The following is a 14,106-nucleotide window of genomic DNA, read 5'->3' as shown; positions in this document are numbered from 1 at the left end:
TAAAATATTCATTTTACATTGTAAAAATTCGTAAAAAAAATATTACAGTGCAAGATGAGTATTATTGAGAGTGCGAATCTAAATTTAATAATGACAAAAAAAATTATGATGATGTCCACGTCTAAAAAAATATGAGATAAAAGCAGACCTAAAATCTTAACTCGTTTTAAAAAAAAAGCACGGGCAAAATATCGACTGATGGACATGTTTGACCAACTAATGAAAGACATGGGCTCATTTTGTTTGGGCATGAAGATATGGTTATTCAAATTTACCTAACTATTTAATTACATTAAACTAATTGAACTAATATGAGTGGATTAAGGATGAATAAGTAGATATATAAGTTGTGTTATGGGCAATACATGTTGGTTATTAAACCATGAAATAAAATAATGTGATATAAGACAAAGACAAAGCATGTTTGAGAGCGATAACACATATGGTATAGTGATGGTGGAGTGTGAATTCCTAAGCAAAGAAAAGAATCAAGAGAAAGTGGGTTATGGTGGGTTCCTACCTATGGCTATTTTCTGTACACACAACACATCCCAATCCCAATAATATTGTACATTATGCACTGCTCCATTGCAATGTTGCAGTCTATGATTCCACCCATTTCAATGTTGGGTGTTGTTGGGGTCTCCTATGCCATAGGAAAGGGATATAGTGGGCATTATGCTATGTGTGTAGTGTAGTGTGTGGACTTGTGATGACCCACTCAAAGCTTTTTAACTTTCATATAAATAATAATGAGTTTAACCTATCAACCTCTAACATTTTGTGTTGGTGTAAAAGACAAAGCCAGAGATTGCTTTTTTTGGCTAAGCAATTACTATAAACTATGAATTTCTTCCCATAGGGTGACAAATTATGAATAAATGTTAGTACTTCATTAGTTCTTTTTAGTAATTGTTTTATATAATATAATTATCCTTTTTATATATGTTATTTTTAAAGTACAATGTAATATTAATTATTATTGTATTAATATTATTTTAAATTATTTATTATTAATATTCAATTTTTTTTTCTAAAAAATATTGAAACGAAAACTAAAAACTTAATAACTTAAAGGGACAATTTATCTATTTAAATCATGATTTTAATAATAAAAATTAACTTTACTAATAGAAAATATTTTAAAGACTATTGCTTAAACAATTTTTTGGAAGAATGAGTAAAAAAAAGTATATTTATAATTTAAAACTAAATTATTCATGATATTATACAAAGAAAAAAAACAATGAACATTTGTTAGAAGGGGAATATGAAATTCCTAAAATTATACATACAATATCCTCAAACCACTAGATTGTTACCACAAGACAAGACTATTAGTTATATTGATATTGGTAAAAACCCCAAAACAACAACGGAAGAAAAAAAATATTCTCACGTGAAAATCCTATTACGATTTGACATAATAAAAATTTAACGTAATAATAAATATTATAAAAACATTTATTGTTACCCGTGGTCTTCCGCTTGAGTGCATGAATAATTTCTATAGCAATCATCGCATTATCTAGAATAGAACGCCCCTCAACAAAAGTCGATTGTTCCTCCGACACACACTTTCCAAGCTAAACTTTCATTTTGTTCGCAAGAACTTTGGACACTAATTTGTAAACCACGTTGCACAAAGAGATTGGTCAGAAGTCCTTCATGTCGTGTGGTTTAACGCACTTGGGAATTAGGCAAATATTAGTATCATTTAGAGATTGAGGGAAAAAACCTCTCTCCAGCCAGTTCGTAGCCGCCTTCCAAATATCATTTCCACACAAGTCCCAGAAGTTATGAAAAAAAGCAGGATTGAATCCGTCAGGCCCCGAGGCTTTATCTGGGTGCATCTCAAGAGTTGCTGCATGAAGTTCTGCCTTAGTGATAGGTAGCATCAGCCTGTCATTCTCTTCGGTAGTAACCCTCTTTCATTATTTTTTTGATGATTAGAAACTTATATTAAAAGAAGAGATATTTCAACTTTATTTTAAATTATTAATCAGACTAACAATGTCCAACAAGGCACCAAGGAAAATGTTTAGTTTTTTAATTTAACTGTTTCAAAATGAGTGTCGTTTTAAAGAAAAATAAATTGTTTTAAAATGAATGTCATTCTTATTTTTTCAATTATGTTCTTTAATTATTACTGTACACTATTTCCAACACATTAATAGGGTTAATTTAGTAAAAGTGTTATGTCTTATGAGAACGTAATTGTATTTTTTAATCCGTGTGCAAAAACCTTAAACGACACTCATTTTGAAATGGAGGAAGTATTATTGTTCATCATATCATAAGAGTTCATCACATCATATGAATTTAATATTTATTTCTTTCAAGGGAGACCTAAGGACCGGTGAATGACAATGGATCATAGAAAAAAGAAAAGGAGTTGATAAGAAAAAGGTAAATGGGGGCTAATAATAGCTTAGATTACAACACTGCAGGCCCAACTCAAAACACTGCACGCTTAAGTCAAAACATTGTAGGCCTAACTCAAAACACTACAGCCCCAAATGTTGATATTGCAGACCCAAATGGTGATATTGCAAGCCTAGATGCTCATACTGAAGCTGGCCCAACTCAGAACACTGCAGATCTGAATGCTGATATTGGAGACCTAGATGCTGATGTTCCAGGTCCAGATGCTCATATTGAAACTGGTTTGACAGGTACCCTAGGATAGACTCTTATATAATAGCATTAATATTGTTGAATGATGTCAACAATGGAAACAATCTCGTACTTGAAATTCGATCTATTAGTATTGACATAACTCCTGCCAAACCAACACCCATATAAACCTAACTCATTCAAAGTCAGTGCGTGTGAGAACCTTCATTCGTAAAGCACTTAAAGTGGCTAAGTTCAGAGCATTCAAACCTCCAGGAGTTTTGAAGCCTACTACCAATGATTATGTAAGTGTGATATGTCAAATTTATGCATTCATATAGTTTTACAAACATAGATAAGTGTCCTAACTCTTACATGCCATTATAGGTTAAGAGTATGTTATCAAAGAGGAATAAAGTCAAGCATGGTATAAGTTATAGTAGAAAGAGTGACAAGATTATAACTCTCAAAACAAGAGACATAGTGCGGCCTGAAAACATCTAGATAATCCAGTTGTAATTCGTGAAGAGGATATTTCAATATGTGCAAGTGGGAATGCTAGGAGAAAGAAAAGTTAGGATAAACTTCATACATTTTGAACATGTGATGATATTTTGAACATGTGATGATATTTTGAAGATGTATTTTGTCTATGTATTTTGAATATGCTACAAGCGTTAAGCTGTATTTTTTCTATGTAGTAAACAAAACAAAATCTTTGGTTCTGAAAAACTTATTTGTATTAAGCTGTATTTTGGATCAATACTATGTGGAACAACTAGTTTATAATGTCATCAATGAATCATATGGTCTTTTTTATTTTGAAATTGCTAATAATTTTAGCATTATTGATTGAAAAAGGTGGTTGGAAATCGCTACCACATTTATTACCATATTAATGGAAATTTCTGCTAAATTTTATGTCATACTATGTCAAAATTATTCCATAAATTATTTTCTTATAGGCATACCAAAGTAGGCCAAAATTAGGCAAAATAATGCTAAAATCAAAGGCCTTTTGTTCATACCGACTCTAAAAATATAACCCCAGTAAGGCTAAAATTAATAAATGTTATATGATTAGTATGTCACAAACACCAACATTCCATTAAAAAAATCAGTCATTATATTTAGATGGTTGCATTACATAATAACTACTTAACAACAATGGAAAACACTAACATTGCTCTCCTTCAATAACTGCACTTGATTATAAGGTAGATGTTAGTCAACAGAAAACTACAAAACACAACAACTTCAATTTCCCAACATAAGCCTTTAAATTCAATTTCGTCTACAACTTCTTGTTCTTATTTTTTGAAGCTTCATACAACTCCTTCAACAATTCCATAACTTTCAAATCCTTCAACTTGTTCCTATATACATTTCCAACACCATTAACATCTTCTACTTCAACCAAATCTCCATCCCATATAAATAGATTGCATGTATAGAAGACTCTGCGAAAATGGACATCTCTAGAAGAGCCTTCCTTTATTATTAATGTTCTTGTAATAGTAGAACACCGTACGAGCTTCATACCCATACTTTTTTCCTAGTCGACATTTCACTGATGAGAAAGACATGAAAATGGGTTTCTACGCCTAGTTAAAGTGCAATACACCTGTTGAAGAACTCAACCTATCATGAGCGAACCAAGCACATCAATGTGAGGTTTCATTTCATCAGAGGAGTAATCGAGCAAGGAAAATTCCAAGTGCTGAAGATTTCGACAGATCACAATGCTGCTAATATGATCACCAAGACATTCCTGAGTTGCAAGTTTTTCCACTGTATGCAGTTGATAAAGCTGCATGAAGAAATCTAGTTTGTACTTTAATGTTATAGAGTTTGTTCTAAGATGGAGATTTGTGATAGTTGGATAGAACTCTATTGGGTCGAAGAGTAGCTTCTCGTTTGACAGGATTTATGCATATCGTCAATGTATGTTCACATGCCGGTGTTGAAGACCTACATACTGTAGTCGAAGTGTGTTATAGTATCTAGGTGTTGAAATGCTAGGGTTGTTAGTATTTCAAATTGTGCCTGTTTGTTAAGTCCAATTGTTTAAGTTAGCTTGTAATGAGTGTTTTTGAAAAAAGCCCATTAGTTTAGTATACTAGGTTTATTATAAATAACATACTAGTCTCTCATCATTGCATACTGCAAATCCTAATTTAGGGTGAGAGAGTTATTTATTATTCTTGTAATCTTGAGATTGCAAGAGAAAGTAAAGAATAACAATTATAACCAGTCTTTTGTGTTATTATTGCTCCCCTACTTTTTCTTACCTTTGTGGGTTTCTTGCCGAAAGAAACCTATTATACTTTGTTGTTTGCATTGATTTTACAACATCAAACCTGGTCAAGAAGATATCCCATTTTAGGGTTACCATTTTTAGATAAGGGTTTCCATATTTTAAAAGGTTTTAATCGATTACTTGCTAGGGTTAATTGATTACAACATTAAAATGACTCACAAATCAGTTCCTTTATGAGCCAATTTTATTCCTATATAAAGGAAGCTTCTCATCATTTCATTTTGCACCAAAATTCTGAATAGAAATCCTTCTATCTTTCTTTTACACTTTCTATTTTCATATTTACTTTTCACAAGCATTGTCGTAGTGCTAAAAGACCGAAAAAACTTATGAGATTTTTGTTGTAATCGGTATTGTACTTCATTCGCTTTATTTAAGAGTGTGATTCTTTTGTGAATTGTACTTGTAAATGACTTAAAGATTGTAATCTAAACCTAAAACTTCTTGCGTGAAGGTTATTGAGCTTAGTCCGTGTTAAAAGCTCTGTTTAATTGTTGAAGGTTCATGGGCTGATCCAGCAAAAGCTCAAATATGATCTTATTGGAATTCTCAAGAGATAACTCTTGGGAACATTAGTAGGTCAATTGGTTTGACAAAACCTGTATAAATGTCTGATGCACACTCTCTTAACTCTTTTCTCATTAATTATTGTTGATTACTTTATTTCCGTTACGTTGCTCTCTTCATCTCCTTCGTTCTTCTATCTTATTTTTAACCTCTAACATTAACATTTTCAAAAAAAGATTTAAAAATTAATCACGAGTTTTAAATATCACAATTTAACCCCTTCTCGAGTTTAGAGTCAATTGGTCAACAAAAACTAGTTCTCTTATTTCAAATTAAAAAGGTTTAATTTCTTTTCATGTATTTCACTTAAAATTTATGATGTGTTCCTTTTTAATGATGTATTAGTTGAGAAAAGTTACAAGTGATCATATAAAAATAATAGTGAGACGTGATAAATCAGAAATATAAATGACACATCATTTAAAAAAAAGGGCACATAATCAATTTTTAGTGTAAAAATGTAAGATGATTATCAAAATTATTTTGAATTCGAAATAAAAAGATTAGTTTTGTGAGTGACTTAAGTTAAGAGATTAAACCTATAATTAATTTTTACTAAATATAGGAGTGAACATAATTACACTTAAAAATTATATTAGCATAATAATTTAAAATAAGAGATCTAATAAAAATTATAAATAGGTAAACTATATCACAATTATTTTTATAAAAAAATATAACAACGGATGATAATGATAATGATGATGATGATAATAATAATAATAATAATAATAATAATAATAATAATAATAATAATAATAATAATAATAATAATAATAATAATAATAATAATAATAATAATAAGTTGAGGAAAATGCAGAATTCTTTTGAAAATTAATTAAGTGTACAATGATAGACAATTACATTAAATTTATCAAAGTTATTAAATACAAATAAAATTTATCAGAGCTATTAAATACAAATTAAATTTTAAATAATATAGTGTTTATTAGGAATGATAATAACTATGTTTTGGGGAGGATATTATACTACACATACTTATATATGCGGTTTGAAATAATATTCGTATCTAAATCCATATTGGTGTGGATATAATGTTTATACCTGTACTTATACTATATAGGTATTTAAGTATTTGTATCATACACATTTATCCGTATTTATAATAAAAAAAATTATTAATCAATTATAATTTATCATGTCATTTTAATTTTTTAACAACATTTAAAAAATTTCAGAGATGTTATTATTAAGTTAAAAAATAAATAAATACTTATATTAAAATGTGTACAAGTTTAATGATGATGTCTTTAATAAAATTGATAAGTATGCATGTGTATATAAAAATAAAAATAAAAATATAGAATATGTATTTTACGGGTATAGGGTGGGTACTAAGGTAGTTGTAACTGTACCTATACCCAATTACTTTAGTAGGTAGCCTTTACCCTTGTCCGTAACTATTTTGCGGGTTTTTATCCTATTCATTGTGGATAATTTTTGCGAGTACCAGTGGGGATGAGTTAAATACCACTTAATTTTCAGATACAGAGGCGTGAGGGTTTTGCCTTTATGGTAAACAATCTAACGTCCAAGTCATTGATTGAATGAGAAATGATGAGAAATAGAGATGAATTTGAATTACATACAAATTGACGCCTTTTTCTCTTTATATTGTGAAAGAGGTTATAACCGCCTCACGTGAAATGTGGTGTATCGTGTTGGGAGCGTGCGATTGATCTGGAGGGTATGTGATGAGTCAGAGGTTGAGATTGCCTATGCTCAAGAGTATGAAGGTCCTCTTTTTTCGCGTGTAATCCTTATTAATGTTTGGTTTTACGCCTCTCTTATTGGTCCTTATGGGAGACCCAAAACAATTGCCCCTAAACCTTTTCCTCTGCCGTGTAGGGAAAAAGTTTTGTCATTCATGCCCCTGGATCCATTGGCGTTTAAGTTCAATAAAAGACAGTGATGGGTTACCACCAAAGTTGAAAAGTTGTACATTAAATGTATTATTTGTGCCTTACATCTTTCTGTTGAGGCACCCTTGATATGCACCCATTTGCATGCCAATAATAATGGTCTTGTGATCCTAGGACACTTAAGTGTCTAAGAGGACTTTCGAGGAGATCTGGACCGTTGATAGTGTTTGCTCTTCTTCTACATGTAAGAGATCTAATGGTTGTCGTGTTAGGAATACCCATAAAAGCTCATTTCTTTCTTTCTTTCTTTCTTTTCCGTCATTTGAAGTTCTGAAACTTTATTCTTTTGCGCTTGCTCTTAGTTTCAATTTCTTAAAGGTAGCTCGCAACAGTTGACCCTCAGTCGAGGCTAAGGGACAGAGGCGAGCATGGGGCCTAACCCCTCATTCTAAGGTCAATGTTCTTGTCGACCTCAAGTTTGCGTCACTACGGTTACGAAGTATTGTCCTTTTTGGGCATGAGAACCCTAACAACTTTGTCCTTTATGAAAGTTTTCTCGTTGGATTGAGGAGTGTGGGTGTTGTATATAAATTATTCTTAGTCTCAATTTCTTGACAATGTGAAACTACTTTAGCCATTACGAAACAAATAATATATTTAAAATAGAATAGTGATGTGGTTAACCAATCAATTGATAGGTGCAAACACATTGAATCGTAAGAGAAGAGAGCTAATTCAATGTTACGATTTAAATCAATTATAGTTAATTATGTTAGAATTAAAGAGAATAACTAAAAGAATCATAAATAAAAAAAATATCTAGACTCACCTTATATCTAAAAGTAAAATCAATATAAATTAAAAATTACATTTGAGTCAGAAAGATAACTCAATTGATATATGTGAATTGAGTTAAATGAGTGTAAAGTGTTTGTTTATGGTTTAATTTTTAACAATAATATTTATTTATATTTATATATTAATGTAAATAAATTATTGATATTTTTAATTTGCAGTTATTAAAAAAATTGATAATAATATTTTTTAATTTTAAGTAAAATCAATTTCTAAAGTAAACTAAATATTATCTCAATGGAATAAAATATGACAAAATATAATTTTACACTTTTAAAAATTACTCATACCTCCAAAAGTAAAATCGAAAATATACTTAACTAATTTTTTTATATTTTAAATTGTATCTCTATTTATTTTAAGTTGTGTGGCTCCAGAATAAGTGCTTTTTCTGTTCTTTTTTCCTAAAGAAAGATAAATTTCAGCATGAGCTTTCCAAATTTGAGCCTACTACACTATATAGCTTTGTTACTAGCTATCCTTCATTAAAGAGAAAAAATGGTCAGAATCCTAAACACAAAGCACTTTTTCACTTTAACTTTTTCCTTTTATCGTGTTTGATTATTACATAAATCCTTATTTATATAGGTTATTATATATTTCAAAGCCAAAAAGACTGGTTAAAGACTTAAAGGGTACTTTCGTTCATATATTAGAAAGAGAAAAAGAACAAAATTATTTGTTTTATATTTCCATATGTAGTCTACTCACTTTGTAATTTTTATTTTATTTTATAAAAAAGTATCTTTATTACCTTTTTGCTTTTAATTACTTTTATTTATTCAATTTTTCTAGGACTTCTACAAAAATTCAAATTTCAATTTACCTGAACATGAGTTTTTCTGAAAATTAAAAAAAGAAAGAGTTTTTCATGATAAAATTATTAAAAGTGAAATAGGGATTTTTTTTAGTGGCAAAAAATTTCTTTTTAGATAGGTTGTCCTATTTGGACCCTACAAAGTACATGGGCTAGTCTTTTTAATGGGCCATATCACTACAGTAACTGGGCTAAGCTGGTACTTTCCAGACCAAATGTTGGTGGCTAGCATTATGTTGGCCAACGTATAGTTTTGGCTTTGCATGCATCAAATCACATTTACAAACAAAATTTGACTAATCAAAGAAAAAGGCAAACATATATTGAGAACGACATTAATATATTAATATATTATATAATGATGATAAAATATTTTTTTTGACATTATTAATTGAGATAAGTTGGATTCGGGTTAAGAGCTGACAAATATTAAGTAATATTGATTCAATTTCAAAGACTTACCTAGTTAAAAAAAGACAAGTATGTCGAGCCTCGCCAAAAGAGCATCACACCTAATATGACTATCACGTTTGATCAGACAGTATTATGCAATATGCGTTAAATCATGCAGAAATAATTTTAACTGTCTATTATATATAAACAAGATTCTTTTTAATTTTGCAATATATTTTTTTATCTCATCAACTTGAACGTTGAAGAGATAACTTTACAAGTCCATCCACATTCCACCATATCAAAGACGCATACATCCGCACTAGAGAAACTCTTCTTTATCACTTATCTCTTGTTCTGTAACACAAAATCAACCTTAAAATTCATAAAATACTAACATATATTCTTATATATGTTTGCAAGGTGATAACTCATCCTATATATAAACATATTTTAAGACTATATATATCTCAATTTATTTGAAACTCATTAACACAATCTCTCACACTTAGAAGTATTATTGAAGTTGGTCCGTAAATATAAATGGCACGCGGTTCGATAGTAAAAACATGATAGAAAGTGACTCAATAAATTTAAAATAAGTTTTGAAATGATTAGAATTTGGATTGAACGTAATTAATTCATTTCTACAAAAATTGATTTATAAAGTAAAAGATGTTAGTTTATATAAACTTTTTTAAACTCTATTTGTAATCAATGTGAAATTTAAGATTCTCAATAGTTATCATCTTAAAATTATAGTTAAGCCTAATTCAATTATACAAAATCAATTTATAAGATGATGATTATACCTTACTTCTTGAACATATTTTCATGTTATATCAAATAATCTACATTAAAAGAGTATGAGACGAATCCTTATCCATTCGATCAAACTATGCTACTTATGATGATGGAGTGATAAACATCACAAAGTGGAATTTTTCCAATCATTTTTAATAATAATGATGTGATCCTTTGAATTTAGTAGTTCCCTTGCAAAACAATCATATGCACAAGATGAGGTTAATGATTTATAAAAGTTAAAAGAAAAAAAGAGATTGTAACATCATTTTCTTTGAAAGTGCACCGAACTTTTGCTAGTGGTATAGCTTCCTTTCATTTTCACTTTATACTTTTGTTTGATCTGCAAAGTGAAAGCTGGATTCAATAATGGATATGTTTGTGACCAAAGAGAGTTTCAAATCCAATGCATGATTCTTTTTGCTTTACTTTGACTGGGAAAAACATTTTTGATATAAGTTCAAGTGTAATTACATAACACAAAAAACTAAAATTTAGTTATCATCTTAATGAATGATTCTTGAAGTGTTTTGTCTACTAGCATGTGTTACATTATGTCAAATATTTGATTTTAGCAGACATGCAAATTTAATAGTAGTGTTAAGGTTTACAAATATCACAAACAATACAAAAAAAATATATTGAATTGAACACTCCTCTAACTTTTCAATTATTTATCCAACTAATCATGCCAAATAAAAAAAGTTTGAGCGACATAAATCAAATCTAAAAAATATAAAAAATTACCACGGCACGAAAAACATCGGAACTATCGCATCTCCAAAATACAACAGACTCGATATCAAATTTTATTTATTTAAAAAAAAGAAAAATATCAATAAAACCTGCGAAAGAAAAGAAAATGGTTGTCAACCAAAATTGAGTTCAGGAGTCGGTTATACAAGTGAAAGATACTAGCACCCCTCACATCCATTGTATTCAACATGACCCATTTAATTAGTTTTGTGAAGGACCCATTGTACTCAACATGACCCATTTAATTAGTTTTGCGAAGGAATATTAGTTTAAGTTCTTTGCAATCTTCTAGTTATTATGTGAGAAAGGAGAAAGAAAATGTTTTTAGGATTTTTATTTTTTGTGTCTGACAGTATCTTTTAACTTGACGTTGGACCAAACGTTTTAAATTCTTTTAGAGATGATTGATTTTAGAGCGTCAAGTTGTTATTAATTAGTTCAATTAAGTTAATGAATCTAAAAGAATCAGAACGAAATGCTACGAGGAATTAGAAACTAAGGGATAGGGATACAATTGTCACATTGGAATAGGAAGAAGTAATTAATAATTAAACATGTGGATGATGATTAAATAGCAAATTTAATTGATTAAATCAATTAACTATTTGAATTACTTATCAAGAATAATCAATTAAAAATATTTTAATTGATTAATCAAGATAATTAAATTTAATTAGACAAATAAACTAATTAAGACAAAATTATTCTATAAATTTTACTAACTATTAAAAATGACTTTAATTGAAATAGAAATGAACTTAAAATGAGGTGGTGTTGAATGACAATGTGTGTTGCAAATAAAACATAGATGAGGCCATATTCTAATCAAGGCTCACAGAGCCAAACGCTGACGTGAGTAAAAGGGGGTGCCACGGAATGAAGTGTTTTAGGGAAGAGTATTTCTCTTTTCACCCCGCACTTTTTCAGCGACTTCTGAGGCAATTTATTTTTTACTCCTATAATTCAGAGATGCATCTTTGAATATATTATATTCTTTTTATATGTGTTTTCGAAAATACATATTTAAATTTACTTTTTTTTAAAATCAAGGGTGTTTCACATATCCATCTCCGAATAAACCTATTTTTTTTTTAATTTTGGACTTTTCGGAGATGCATCTCCGAATTAGACTATATAACTCACGACAGAAACACCCTCATTCTGTGTGTATTGTTCAAATCTCAAACAAAAAACTCATTCATTGCAACTCTAAAAAATATACTTCCAAACTTCATTTCAATCCATTTCAACAAATATTATTTCATTCATTGCAACATCATTCAACAAATTTCAATAAATTTCTATCCATTGAGTAAGTTTTTGAAAAATTCTTTTTCTATTTGCATGTGTATAAAAAAATATTTAGAATCATTTATAGTTAGTAGGTATTGTATAATGTTGGTTGTTTGAAGTTTAAATTGTGTAAAAATAGCTTTTTTGGGTGACTGTGATTGAAGCTCCAAAAATGAAGGTCGCAAGTAGTTTTGGAGATGCATCTTCGAAATAATGACTGAGTTATTTTTTTAAAATTTTTTTCAAACCTGACCTGTTCTTGTAATTATTCTTTTTCTAGGAAAAATATTTGACAACTCAGATAGAGTTAGACTTGGCAGGGCAGCCTAAACTGCCTCCGCTCGGCGTGAGAGAGCTGAGCATTCTAGGGGTCGCGAACGCCATCGGGTACCGCGAGAGGAAGTGAAGGGACCATCCACTTGTGCCCCAAGAGTCGTCTATCCCGTGCGTTCTCATCCCAGGAGGCACCAGAGGAGGTACATGTTCCTGCACACGAGGAGGTTCGTGTTCTTATAAATGAGGAGGTTTGTGTGCCGAAACTCATACATGTTACCCGACTTACCCAGAAAGGCCCTCTGACACCTCCCTCTTGATATATTACTTCGATCATGTCGCCCGACATTATTCCAATGGAGAGGTGTATTTTTTATTACAGTTTTACTTTTTTTAGTACACTTTTGTATTATATACCTCCATCTTGATATTAATTTTTATTTTACAGGAGCGATCGGTACTAAAGTCATTGAACCACGCTCGCAAAATATTCACTCTGAATCATCCTGCTGCAAATTGGTTATGGAAATGCCATTATTGCCTCAGGACTTTCAGGACTCTGTTATTCTGGTTACAACACCATTAGCAACAAAATGCAGGGGACATTCCTAGAGAGATGACACAAGGAGACGTCGTCTTTCCACTTTCCGGTTGGAGAGATGGCGATCACTCTGGATGACTTCGCCTGCCTGTTACACCTTCCTATCCAAGGGAGTCTCCATAACCAATACCACATCACTCATAATGTTGCCATTGAGTGGATGGTTGAATATTTGTATGCTCAACTAGAGATGGCATTTGAGCAGTGTTCCCTGACTAATGGGGCACATACGAAGTTCTCGTTCTTGAAGGACATTTATGACGACCACCTTATTGCAGCTGCTGATTCTGAATCTGAGGGCGACGACTTCTTTGTTTAGTATCACCGTCAGTGTGCTTTGAGGTGTTGCTACATGTACTTGGTTGGCACGCCCCTTTTTGTGGACAAAAGTGCTCACTACGTGGATGTAACATACCTTCGGTACTTTATGGATTTGGATGCGGTGAATGAGTGGAACTGGGGATTTAGCTGTTTGGTATACCTATACCAAAAGCTGAATGAAGTCTCTAATTAGAGGACGAGGTAACTTATAGGATCTTTCACGCTGCAGACAGTACCTTTCATTCCCACTATTAAATTTATTTTACTATTAATAATTTTTTCTTACACGACTCTTATTCATTTTTCAAGGATGAATCATTTCTCACTTCCACCGCATTCATTAATATTCTTTTCATCTTGACTATACGGAGGTTATGCTGAGGGTTCCATGTATCTCCCCCACAGAGGGAATCAGCTTGTGTTGTCGTTCCGGGTGTATCTTGATCGGACTATTCATGATGACATCCTATGGACGCCGTTCGAGGACCACATAGAGGTTATCCCATTCGACTCCATCTCTTTGTACTCTAGGTGGTTGGCATGTGGAAACGATATTATGGTCAGGTATCTGCCGGAGCGATGCATGCGATAGTTTTGCTATGTCCAG

Source organism: Vicia villosa, unplaced genomic scaffold (assembly GCF_029867415.1).
Source record: "Vicia villosa cultivar HV-30 ecotype Madison, WI unplaced genomic scaffold, Vvil1.0 ctg.000316F_1_1_1, whole genome shotgun sequence".
In the NCBI taxonomy this organism is placed as follows: domain Eukaryota; kingdom Viridiplantae; phylum Streptophyta; class Magnoliopsida; order Fabales; family Fabaceae; genus Vicia; species Vicia villosa.
Note: the sequence above shows the minus strand (reverse complement) of the source record.